The sequence below is a fragment of the Sarcophilus harrisii genome, chromosome 6 (genome assembly GCF_902635505.1).
Source record: "Sarcophilus harrisii chromosome 6, mSarHar1.11, whole genome shotgun sequence".
NCBI classification, from domain to species: Eukaryota; Metazoa; Chordata; class Mammalia; order Dasyuromorphia; family Dasyuridae; genus Sarcophilus; species Sarcophilus harrisii.
In genome coordinates, this window is record NC_045431.1 from 173,723,089 (window position 1) to 173,736,616 (window position 13,528).

Here is a 13,528-nt window from a genome sequence, read left to right on the forward strand (position 1 = left end):
TAATCTCAACAATAATAGTGAAGTTGGGGGTGAGGAGAAGATTAGGGATCAGGGAAGTGGACGAATTCTTTTTGGAGATGTGTTGAGTTTAGAACAAATGAAGGACATTCACTCTGAAATACTAACAGACATTTGCAGATATGTGTCTGAAGTTCTGAAGAGAGACTCCAGATGGATGAATAGCTGTAATCATCAGTATAGAGATGATTCCACGGAAATTGATGTAATTACAAGGAAAATAGTAGAGAGAAAGCAGAGAAAAGGGTATAGGACAGAGCCTTGGGGAAGATCTTCAATTAAAGAAAATATAGTAAAAGAGGCTGAAGAGACAAGTAAGAGAAGAACCAAGAAGAGGCATAGTGTCAGCAAAAACCATTCATAAAGAAAAAGTGGGGAAAAAAAAGAAAATAGAAAAAGTGATCAGCTGTGTCCAATGCTTCAAGGAGGTCAAGAGGAATAAAAATTGGTACATGGCCATTAGATTTGACAATTAAAAGGTCATTGGTAACTTTGGAGAGAGCAGCTTCAGTTAAATAAGTCTGGAAGAAAGATTGAAGAGAATTTAAAAGAGATTAAGAGAAGGTGAGGAGAAAAGTGAGACAACAGCTGGTGGGCATGTTGTGTATCATATGTGTATATGTGTGCATGTGTGTGTATCTGAAACCAAAAGTCATTCTCTACTAAATTAAAGATCAAAGGATATGAACAAATATGTCTCAAAAGACTTGTAAAATTGTTAGGAACTGTAAGAAAGAATTCTCCAAGTCATTAATAATTAGTAAAATGCAAATCAAAACAACCCTGAGATTTCACTTCAAATCCATCAAATTGGTGATGACAAAAAATAGGAATAGTTAATGTTGGGTTGTGGGAAGATAAGCACTCGAAGTGCGTTGTTGATGAAACTGTGAATCAGTGCAACCATTTTGTAAAGTAATAAAACAAAGTAATTAAATATCTATATTCTTTAACCCAGAGATCTCATTATCAGACATATATCTCAAGGTTACTGATCAGAAAAACAAACAAACCAACAAAATACATATACAAAAGTATATGCAGTTTGGTTGCTCTTTGGATCTAGTTCCAAACTGTTCTTTAGAATGGTTGGATTAGTTCACAACTTTACCAACAGTACAAAAAATAGGGACCAATTCACAAATTTGCATGTCATCCTTGCCCAGAGGCCATGTTAATCTTCCCCTTATCATTCCAATTTTAGTATATGCACTGGCAATACAATTATAGGCTTACTTGCATATACTTTTGTCCTAGCAATAGCATTAATAGGTTTGTATCTCAAAGAGATAAAAAAAAATCTAAAAAGGAAAAAGGACCTATTTGTACAAAAATATTTATAGCAGCTTTTTTTGTGATGACAAAGAATTTGAAATTAAGGAGATGCCATCATTTGGGGGATGATTAAGCAAGTTTTGGTACGAGACTATAAAGGAATTCTATTGTGTTAAGAAATAATGAGCAAGATACTTTCAGAAAAACTTGGAAAAATTTATATGAATTGATACAAAGTGAAGTAAGGAGAATCAGGAGAACATTGTACACAATAACAGCAATATGATATGATGATCAACTGTGAATGACTTAGATATTCTCAACAATACAATAATCCAAAATAATTCTGAAGGACTTATGATGAAAAAATGCTTCTATTTTGAGAAAAAAGAATTGATGGAGTCTGAATACAGATCAAATCATAGTATTGTTTTACTTTTGTGTGTGTGTTTTTTAAATCTTTTACAACATGACTAATATGGAAATGTTTTACATGACTATATATATATGACCTACATCAAATCACTTGCTGTCTCAATGAAGGTAGAAAAGAGAGAAAAAAAAGAGAGAATTTAGAATTCAGAATTTAAAATTTTTGTTATGTAAAATGTAAAATGTTAAAAATTGTTTTAGATGTAAGGGGAAAAAATTAAATACTGAAAGAAAAGAAAAAAGAAGAAAGTGTCTATATTTCCCCAAATATTTATAATAAGACTTTGGTAGTAGCGAAGAATTGAAAGAATCATTCCCATCAATTAGGGAATGATTAAACGGTAGTACATGGATATAATGGAATATTACTGTGCTGACAGATATGATGAATATGCAGAACCATGGAAAAATTAAAGTGTACAAATGGAGAATGAAGTACAGCAAAGGAAACAACATACGCAATAATTACAACAATGGAAACTGAAAGAATAAATGCTACTAGACAAGCAAGACTGAATGTTTCAAAATTACAAAGAACAAGCTCAGCCCCAAGGAAGAAATAAGAGAAGGCATACTCCCTCTGCCTTGTACTTCTTTGTAGTAGTAAGAGGTCCACAGATGTGGAATGTCACATTTATTTTAAAACTTCTTTGATGCATTGACCAGTTTTGCTAATTTTTTCCCTTCCTTTTTCTATCTTTGTTTCCTTAAAAAGATTACTTGTTATATAGGATAGTTTAGGGGGTGGAGATAATGTTGTAGGGTATTAAGAAAAATTTTTAGCAAATGAATCAATATAAATTTATTTTTAAAAAAGAATGGAGGGGGACATGAATATGTAGACAGCAGAAAAGGAAGAGAATGTGTTTTTATGGTGGGAGCAATCTACTGAAAAAGACAGGAAGAAATGACATAATCTACTGAATCACGTGGGTAGGAATGAGATCAAGGGGTTGGCCTTGGCAAGCAGAAGAGCTACCTCATCATTAGATATTAGAATGAAGGAGATGGGGGGAGAAGGGATAGGAGCAGGAATGATGTCAGAGGGATGTGAAGAGGAGGAGGGGTAAAGAGGCAGCCTTTGGCAATTAGCCTCAATATGTCTCAGTGAAATAAGAGGTAAAGTTCTTAGCAGAGAAGGTGAATGGAAGGAATGATAGGTAGGAATGGCTTGAAGATAGAAGATTTTGGAACACCTGCTGTGGTGAATGGGTTAGGCAATCTTCTAGGTAGTAAGAGAATATTTGCCTTGCTATATTGAGAGCATAGTTGAAATTAGCTTGAATAAATTTGTAGTGGACACAATCAGCTTGGTTTCAGGATTTCCTTCAGTTCCAGTAGCACATGAATAGAAGCAAAGGAGGTGGATGGTGGGAGTAATCCAAGGCTAGAGTTTAACAAAGTATGACTGGGCATAGGAAAAAGAAGCAAAAAATTCAAGAGTAAGAGACAATGTAGATTTGAACTGATTCATCAATAAGTTAAAATTGAAAAAGGAGAAGAGTATAGTCAGAGCAGGGGGGAGGGGAAGATGACCTGGGACAGAATTGAAGAGTGTAGGGAATGAAGGAAATGATGAGGTTTTTAAATAATGCAATGAGACAAAGTATAGCCAGAGTTCTTGAACATGGAAGTGAAACAATTGTGGGTAATGGTAAGATGGAGGATGTGATGGTCTCTCTGTGTAACTGAATGGAGTTGAGTACATTAAGGAAATAGAAACTTTTGGCATTTAAGGGAACATATTCTAGTAATCTAGAATGGGGGAGAAATTAGGGTATAGTGAAAGAGTGATCTGGGCACTGAACTCATTGAGAAAAGAATGAAAATATGATACTATCAGAATGTAGATTTGGTGATAAAGGTGGATCTGGTGAACTTCAAAGTAAGAAAGGTATTGAATTGGAAGGTTGCAAGAGATGGAGGATTGGGAGGAAGAAATATTCCTCCCCAAACATTCCAAGTCCTGATTATTCTAGGAACTATGCTAAGTACTGGGGATACAAAAACAAGAAAACAGTACTGTTGCTCCTCTATACTCTCAAGAAATTTATATTCTAATATAAAGAGACAAACAAAAGGGGGAGTAAGAAAAGTATGGGACAGGCATATGATACTGGAGGAGGAGCTGGGAAAGAAGAGTGAGCCTTATGGCTGGGCCTTCTCATGATGTGGAAGTTCTAGGAAGGGATTCTTCAAACTGAGTTGGCTTCAGGGTGGATAAGCACAGTATAGCTGTGCTAGTTTGCATATAATAATAAAAAAGGAAAAACCTCAGTATGTTAGTTTGATCCTCTATGGAATGTTTCCAGGAGGACTTGAAGGGAGATCACACAGGATAAGAAGGCCTAGAGAGATTGTAATCTGCACTGGTGGATGGTACATATGCATTCATGAAATCTCTATTCCATAAAAGTTTCATTAGAATATAAAAAGTCTGTGTTGCAAAAATGAATAATATAGTGGCACAGTATACCAGATATAAGATAGAAAGGTCGTTTGTTCCCAGCCTAATTTGGACATATAATTAAGAAATAAAACCACTAATGCAGCTGCAGAAACATCAGAGGTTCAAGCTTTCTTCTTACAGAATCTCTTTTTTGTCTCCCTCCCTCTTTACCCAGAAGCATAAAATGAGAAACAGATATTTTATTGCTTTCATCTTTTCTTTCCCTCCTTCCCTATGTTCCTCCTTGAAAGAGGACTTTGTAAAGGTATAAATACTTCACAGAGGCCTTAAATTTTAAAATAAGAATTTTTTTATGTTAAGGTATTAACATGGAAAAATAAATGATGAATTTTATACCATTAGCATTTCAGGGGAAATTAGGGATAATTTGTTGGTACCATGGATAGACCCCTGAATTTAGAACCTAGACTTGAATCCTGGCTCTTCACTTACTTAACTGCCTATGCAGACTTGAGTACTTCCCTTCCCCTCATCTGGTTCCAAGTTTGACCAAATTGAATAATAAACCTTTGGATTAAAGCAGGTTGGACCAACTCATTGTGGTTTGATCTATCCAACAAAGTACTCAAGCAAACATATTTTGCTGCAAAAGTGTTTACCTTTCTTTTTTTCATAAATTTTCCAGTATTAGAGTCATACCTTTCAGTTCAACAATATGTGCATGATCTCCAAAAGGCCACCATTAGAATACATTATAGTTCAATAAATGTTGAGTGAAAGGAGAGGGAGGATAATGGACAGTTTATCAGGAAGAGGGAGTTGTAGCAAAATCTACTTTCCTAAAATGGCTTTGATCTGGGAAGAAAGAGGGGAGAAAAAAAAAGAGGAGGAAAGAGAAAAACAGGGAGGAAAAAAAAAGAAGAAAAAAGAAAAGATTCTCTTACTACCCATCTCATAAAGGAAGATGGATGCCAAGAAAACAGACCTGGATTCAATTTGAATCTTCCTTTGTGTCAGCCTCAGTTTAAATATAATTTCAAGTGGTCCCTTGTACTGACTAATCACAAAGAATCTGAACAACGGATGCCACACCCAAATTGGGAAACCCTGATTTGGAGTCAGTGGGACCCAGGTTCAAATTCTACTATAACTCTTTTTTTTTTCTTTTTTGAAAAAAATTTTTTTTTAATTTTGCTGAGGCAATTGGGTTTAAGTGACTTGCCCAGCGTCACACAGCTAGGAAGTGTTAAATGTTTGAGGCCAGATTTGAACTCCGTTCCTCTTGACTTTCAGGCGGGTCGGTGCCCCTACTAGCTCTTACTAGCAGTATAACCATTGATAAGTCCCTAAGTCTATCTAAGCTGTAACTTGGTCAGTTTTATGTGGTACAATAATACACTATAATTCTGACCTAACCTTGTTACAAGATTCAAATGGATTAAGACACTTTCAAAATCTGAAATCATCTATGATAGAAATGATGGAGGAGTATTGATTATGTTGCTGCTGCTTCTGATGACGCTGGTGGTAATAGAGGTAATATTGACAATGATGACTGAAGTAATGTTGATGATGATAATAGAGGTGGAGATGGTAAAAATGGCATTGATGTGAAAGATATGGTGACAATTATGATGATGGTGACAATGGTGATGAAGGTAGTGGTGACAATGATGGAGAAAGAAATGGTGATAAGAACCATGACAATGATAATGGTATGATGGTAGCAGTAATAATGGATGATGCAGATGGTGCTTAAGATTTCCACTAAATTTGTATGAATAATTATCTACCTGTAATACTATTTTGAATTTATCATTTAAATAAATTAAAATAAAACTATAATTCTGAACACAAAAGAAGGCAGCAATACATAGATTGGTCCTTAGACTGAACCCTGTGTTTTACTGGCTTGGTTATATGACTCTTAGAAATCTTAATGTTTTAAAAATTCCCTTGACCATTTATTTAAAAGACAAATGAAGTGCATTTTCTATGCAAAAAGGCTAATTTTATTAGGTTCTCATTACTTACTGGCTTTCTACCTCTATAAGAATACCAAATAAGCTGTTTAAAAGCAATCCATTCAAAAAGTGACTACTATGGACCAAGCACTGTACTAATGGTACAAAGGCAAAATGAAACAATCCATGCTTTTTTGGAAGGAATATTTTACCACCCTATGCCTATCCAAGATAGGCTAATTTTTTCTTGAAAAGTTTTGAAATCATCCTCCAGACTTGATTGAATTGGGTCACTAATGGTTCTTCCTATTGACATAATTTCCTAGTTAGCCAAGTATAAAACAGCTGTTAGAAATTTCATAAACTCTCCTTAAAGACTGACTGCTGACCATCATATTCAGAGATCAGAGTGTGGAGTAGTTGGGGAGCCTCAGTGCTTAACCTTGTTGAATATTATTTTCTGGCTACAAATTTCTTTTTCTTATCTATTGAATAACATATGAGGGTATCATTTTTGTCCCAGTATTCAAGGTAGAGTGGCCTGAATCAGATTCAACCAAAAACACATGCTCTCAAGGAATTTAAATAAAAGATTACAGCCAAATCCAACAAACAGCATAATATCCAAATTCTTGAAGGAAAATTTAAATAAGTTACAGGAAGAAATATATAATAAAACTATATTAGTATAGTGGACTTCAATTTATCCCTCTCATATCTAGATAAATATAACCATAAAATAAATAAGACAGAAATTAAAGAGATGAATGGAATCTTAGAAAAGTTAGATAAAATAGACCTCTGGAGGATATAGGATGGGAATAGATATCTTTTCAGTTATATATGGCAACCTCACAAAAAATGACCACATATTTTAATGGAATATAAAAATCTCACACAAATGCAGAAATATTAAGATAAGGAGATTCAAAATGTGGATTGAATAGCAGTAGATACAAGGTCCCTGGAGGAATCAGGGTGTAGCTAAACCTAGCTACACAATCAAGATTATATTAGGCTGAAACTAGTGATTGCTGTTAATGAGATCAAATGGACTACAAGCCCACATCTTTTTTCTTCTTCTATTCCCATAGACTGCTCTGCTAAAGAAGCTCTTGCTATTTAAAAACAAAACAAAACTATTCAATTTCCATTTCTTCTCATTCTTTTCAGATTAATTGGGAAGAGGGAGAGAGTAGAATAAGAGAGAGGAAGAGGACAAATCAACCCAAACTGCAATGTTGGTGCATTCTGCTACTTGAACATTGTTTTGAAATGTTTATTTGAAATTTCTAATGCTGTTTATGACATCCACAAAAATAACAAAAGATGGGAACAGAAATTATTGGAGGAACTGTGAAAATAAAAGCACAATAATACACCACTGGTGAGCTCTGAATTGATCCAACCATTTAGGAAAACGAGAATTAAGAATGAAAACAACTAAAATGTTCAAAGTCTTTGATCCAGAGTTACCATTACTAGGCATATGTCTCTAAGAAGGTCAAAGACAGAAAATAGCTCCCATCTATATCGGAATATTTATAGTGGCATATTTAGTGGTGGCAAAGAACTGAAAGCAAAGTACATGCCTATCAAATGGGGTGTGGTTAAATAATTATAATACATTGATTTAGTGTACTATAAGGAACAATATGGATAGAATTATGAAAAGATGCTCTTGTTGTTTATTTATTTCATTCTTGTCTGACTCTTCATGACTCCATTTGAAGTTTTCTTCCCAAAAATACTAATTAGAGTGGTTTGCCATTTACTTCTCCAGCTCATTTGACAAATAAAGAAACTGAGAGAAACAGGATTAAGTGATTTTCCCAGGGTCATAAAGCTAGTAAATGTCTGAGGCTAGATTTGACCTAAGGAAGATGAGTTTTCCTGATTCCAAGGCAACGTTCTATTTACTTTGCTACTTAGTTGCTTCATGAAATAGAGTAAACAAAATAAGAGTAAATAGAGAAAGAGGTTTTTTGTTTAATCAAATCAGAGAAATAATGTACACAATGACTGCAACAATATAATGGGAAGGGAAAAAAAAGTAAAAACTGAATACTTTGTAATTGTCATGTTTAACTTTGGCTCTGAATAACAGCTATAAAAAGACATTTGTCTCTCCTTTGTATTGCCAAAGACTATGGGTAAAGATCACTATATATACCATTTGGTTAAGGTATTAATTAGTTTCAAAAAACTGATTTTCTATTTTTATTCTCTTTTATAAGAGATAATTCTAATAGTAGTGACATAAAAACAATATAACAATAAAATTAAAATAATTAAACTTGTAGTGGAAGAAACATATAAATCGGTAGTACTCATGGATGAACAGTGAAGTGCATTTCTATACACGTGTGTGTAGAATTCTAGAAAGAAATAATCTGTCTAGGTTATCTGAAACAAATAAGTGGGGGGGGGGGATGTTGTTTAGGAGGTGTCTGCAATGTGCTGAGGGATAGTGAGGACTAAATTTCATTGAGTTTGCATTATGCCCTGATCTGTTCCTTCTGGAACTCCACCCAAAAACTGAGTAAAGCTATATCAAATGCTTACCATCCAAAATAAACAAGCACATCACATAACCATTAGCAATAAATTATTGAATTCTATAGCTATGAGAGTTTATGATTCAGGAGATCCAAATCAATTAGAGAAAATATTATCTGAGAAAAAATTGGGACATGAGAAAAAATTGTTTGAAATGATTGAAAGATATATATTTTTAAATTGTAGCATCATACCACCAAACACAGAATAATTTAGATAAGGACACTTTCTAGCTTGAAATGGGAGGAGAATTTTTTTTCCCTTTTATTACTCATTTTTCTTTTAAGCAGGTCTGTCTCAGTAGTACAAACATAATAACTGATGATAATCACCTTATAAAAATATTTTCCTCAATGATTATGAGTTTTAAGTAGAATTTTAATTCGTTTCCTTTCTCTTTTTTCTGGAATTTTTCTTCTCTTTCTTTTCTTTCAGATGCTCATTTTAGAAACATTTTCTTGGAATTGTCTTTATTTTATTTTTATCTAGCTTTCTTATATTATTTTGCTACATTGTCCCATGTATATTCTATAAATCGTAATCAATCCTCTGTATTTAATAGGATTAGGATTACAAATGTAGATTGTTATTGCTGGAATGATTGATTTAGTATATTGGTTCAATATATTGGCTCCTGCTCATTAGCATGCTGTTCTGAGCTAACAGTCTATTCACATGTTAATTTTCTTTATATTTATTCAGTGAAGTCATCTACATTTGCATGATTTTGTTCAAGTCCCTTTAGAGTGTTACTAATTTGCATACTTGTCTTACAGTATTATTGTTGCATCTTAATCATAAGCCACCATTGCTTGACTCTTTTGTTACACATTTATTATGTGGTTTGACATTTGCTGAATATTTTTTTGGATACTTGAACAAAAATGGAAGGTGATGTTTGTAAACTATTATCATGTGTGATGGGACCCCCATCCACCTGGGTCCTCCCCTGGATTTACAAATAGGTGAAACTTTTTTTCCTTAAGGATGTCATAACTGTAGTCCAGATGAAACTGATTTAGGAGATAAAGGCTCAGATAATGCCTCATTTGTCTGCAGATTCATGGTGGCTGCATTGATGTGGCTTCCCAGTTACTAAGGGACATAAAAAAAAAATCCTCCACATGTAATCAGCACCTTGGTCATGTCCCAAGGTCAGATTATCAAACCCCATCCTGGTGACCAAACACTCAAACTAAATGTGACAGTATTTTTTTTTTAATATACTTTCTACACTATGGCTAAGTAAATTTCTATTTTTTAACTGCTGAATGGTCCACAAATGTCTTGTTTCATTCTAATACTGTATCCAAATTAATAGAGGACCCATCTATTAAAATCATGTAAAAGATATCCTTAAATTCTATACACATTTAGTCTCTAGATTTTAGGAGTAAGTTCTGAGTGTGAAAATGACCTCCCCCATTGACCTTCCCCACCATAAGTTCCTTCTAATTTTAAATTTTAGGATTCTGCTTTCCTAAAATTGTTTTTTTTCTCTCAATTTTAGGACTTTAATCATAATATACTGAAAGGGCAGATTCTCAGTAAGAGGTTCATGTTGAGGTAAGGAGTAAAGGACCTTAATAAGGTGAGGCAAGGAAAACAAATAGTGTAACTGTTTGTAAACACTTTTGGCTAATTGGCAGAAAGCATATTGGAGAGTTTTAATTATGTTATCTTTTTCTTTCTGAACTAGACAAACATCATCAAATATTAGTGTTTCCACATTCCAGGAAGAATAGAAAAAGAGAATTTTACATTAAAAGCATTCATTATATACATTTAAAATAGTAAATAATAACTTCAGCAAATAATAAATTCAAATAATTTCCACAGGTATCCTATTCTTCAGGGCTTCCCTCTTAGTCTCTCAGTTATTAGCACAGTGTCTGGTACATAGGTGCTTAATGAATGTTGATTGATTGATTAAGCCTCCTTTTTGTGCATGTTTAATGTTCCATTGATGCACATCATGCCTGTCTCTCTCCTTCCTTCTTTCTCTGTCTGTCAGTCTCCCTCCCTCCCTCTCTCCCTCTCTGTCTCTGTCTCTGTCTGTCTCTCTCTCTCTCTCTCTGTGTCTCTTTGTTTCTCTCTCTGTGTGTTTTTCTCTCTCTCTCTTTTTGTATCACTAGCACCAGTCCTCTCTTCTTCTCAGTGCTATCTCTTCAAAAAAATAAGTACACTCAAGCAAAACAAATTCTTAAAACACACATCTTAAAATGCACTTGTTTCATTTTATAATTCTCGTTTCTATACCAAACAATTTTTTGGGAATGTGTTCAACCCTCCTTTGTTTCAGTTAAAAGTGAAATTCATTTGATGGTTACACTCATTGTACCTTCCTCCATATTTGTATACTCTTCTTCCCCTGCATCCCAATTATGAGAAATAACAGAATCCAAATCCTTCTTCCTCCTTTATGCACTAATGTATTTATAATCAGTGATCTGCTGATAAATGTTTAACAATTGGCTCTCAAGGAAAAAAGTACAAGAAATACTTATAAATTTAATCTGTATTATTAATATTTTCTTAAGTCTAGACAATCAACAAAACCATAAATTGAGCCCTGGTTTATATAACTTTGTGATTTCTGGGGTATAAATGCTCACACTACTTCCAAATGCTCATAAATGTTAACCTTCTTAATATAATGGGAAAGGAGTCTAGTACCTGTAGAGGGACTTCAGATGGTATGTCCATGTGGAGGTCAGAAGGGAGTGATTACCAGGAGAATTATGCTATCATGCAAAGGAAGTGCCTTGGAGATACTAGGCAGTCTCTAATAGCTTCCAGTTGCTCAAGTGTATGTTTGGGAAGAATAGTTTTGAATTGGTTCCATAACTGGAACTGAAAGCATCCTTAAAAATGCTAGAGTCTGCAGTGGCTAGTTCTTTTTTTATTCTTATCTGAGAGATCTCAGTGAGTTTTTTGTTCATACTGTCTTGAAGTGACTATGCTGAATAGGGAAAGATCTCAGGCCTTCTTTCCCTCTGATGTCATATTGTCCTAGAGATATGTGTCTGAGTCCTTGTCCTTTTTACTGTTGCTGTTGTTGTAATTAATTTTTTCTACTCTAGTGTAAAAAACAAGGATTTCAATTATGGAAGGATGAGCTATGGGAATTGGAGGAATCAGAATGCAGGCTGGAGTTTCAGCCCACCTAGGATCAATACTCTAAAAAGCAAGAAGCAATCTTTGAAAGTAACCTCTGGGTGCTCAGCAAGACTTATTTTGGACAAGACTGATAACCAAATACCATGAAGGAATTAGGCTATTCTGACTTACTTCTCTAGAGACTGAGATAGTTTAGGAGAATAATTGTCCTAGAATAATTGGGGGAAATGCTGTATTCTTATTATTTCTGGAAAGTAAATAGCCCAGAGGGGCAGCTAGGTGGCACAGTGGATAGAGTACCAGCGGTGAAGCTAAGAGGACCTGAGTTCAAATTTGACCTCAGACACTTAACACTTCCTAGCTGAGTGACCCTGGGCCAGTCACTTAGCCCCAGTTGCCTCAGGGGGAAAAAATGTAAATAGCCCATTGTGAAAGAAACATAAGAAACATGATATTAAATGACTAAATGGCACTGGGACTGTTAATTACTGGCTTCCAGCCAATAGGGAGAACAGAGATTGTAGTGATTGAATTCATGGTTAATAGAGAAGAGACATTCAAAAACTTTCCAGTTATCCTGGAGCCCTGAGGGGTGATGTGAAAAGCTTGCCCTTGAAAGAATGCATCCAGAACATACTTGTGACACTGCTTTTCTAGACTCCTGTGTTGGTATTTCAAAGTTCTTACATAGTTCTAGCCCTTTCATTTAAAATGTTTGAAAGTTCTCTAATCCACTAAAGATCCATTGCCCCAACTGGTGGGATTATGCTCTGTCTTTTATTCTTGATTATAAACCTTTATCTTTTGTTTTTTGGAATATCCCATACCAAGATTTTCTTCTTAAAGGAGTAGCTGTCGGGTCTTTTGTGATTCTGACTCTTGTTTTGTAGAACTCTTTCTTTGTCTTTTTTTTCTTTAACCTAGAAGTCTTGTGTTTTAACTATGATGCCTTTGATAGTTTTAATTTCTTTAATGAAATTATCACTGAATTGTATTTTTACTTTGTTCTCTGTTTCCAAAAAAATTGGGATAATTTTCATTTATGATATTTTAAGCTTTTACTTTAAAGATATGGCAAGTGCAAAAGCATGCACCTTGCTTTCCATTATTCTAAAGATTCTCTCCCTTATGATCATCACTTCAGTCTCTGGGAAGAGTACCTTCAGACTTAGTAATTGCTATTTGGCTTGGTCTCACCAAGTTAAGTCTAAATGCAATGCTGCAACTGGAAGAGAACTCATTGTCATTATTGCTACTCTGGTCTTTGAAGTTGCTGGGACATTGATCCTGGGCATCTGACAAAACCCAATATTTCCTGGACTCCTAGACTTGCTAGACTGCTAGACATTCATCTACCTGGACAAGTGGCTCCCCAGACCTTTTGGAATTCATAAGTTCAGAACCTCCAGGTTAATTTCCTTTAATTAAAACAGAAGAACAAACAGAAACCAAGGATAGAGGTTTATTTTTACAGTGCTAATTATCAACCTCAAGGTGTAGGGGGTCCAAGTATTATGCAGCATTGTCTCTCATAAGACAACTCATCAGCACAAACTCATCATGAGACATCAGTGGAAGAGAATGTCACAGTTTTCAAGTTTTTTTTGTCATGTGGAATTTTTAAAAATTAAAGCTTTTTATTTTTCAAAACATATGCATGGACAATTCTTTAACATTAGCTCTTGCAAAACCTTGTGTTCCAGTTTTCCCTCTTCCCCCCATCCTCTCCCTTAGATGGCAAGTAGTCCAA

The 13,528-nt window shown here is 34.6% G+C and overlaps 1 pseudogene; it reads right to left on the reverse strand.

The window, feature by feature from the left end:
- Nucleotides 1-1,139: 1,139 nt before the first annotated feature.
- LOC111721285 lies at nt 1,140-1,240 on the reverse strand (annotated as a pseudogene).
- Nucleotides 1,241-13,528: the final 12,288 nt, after the last annotated feature.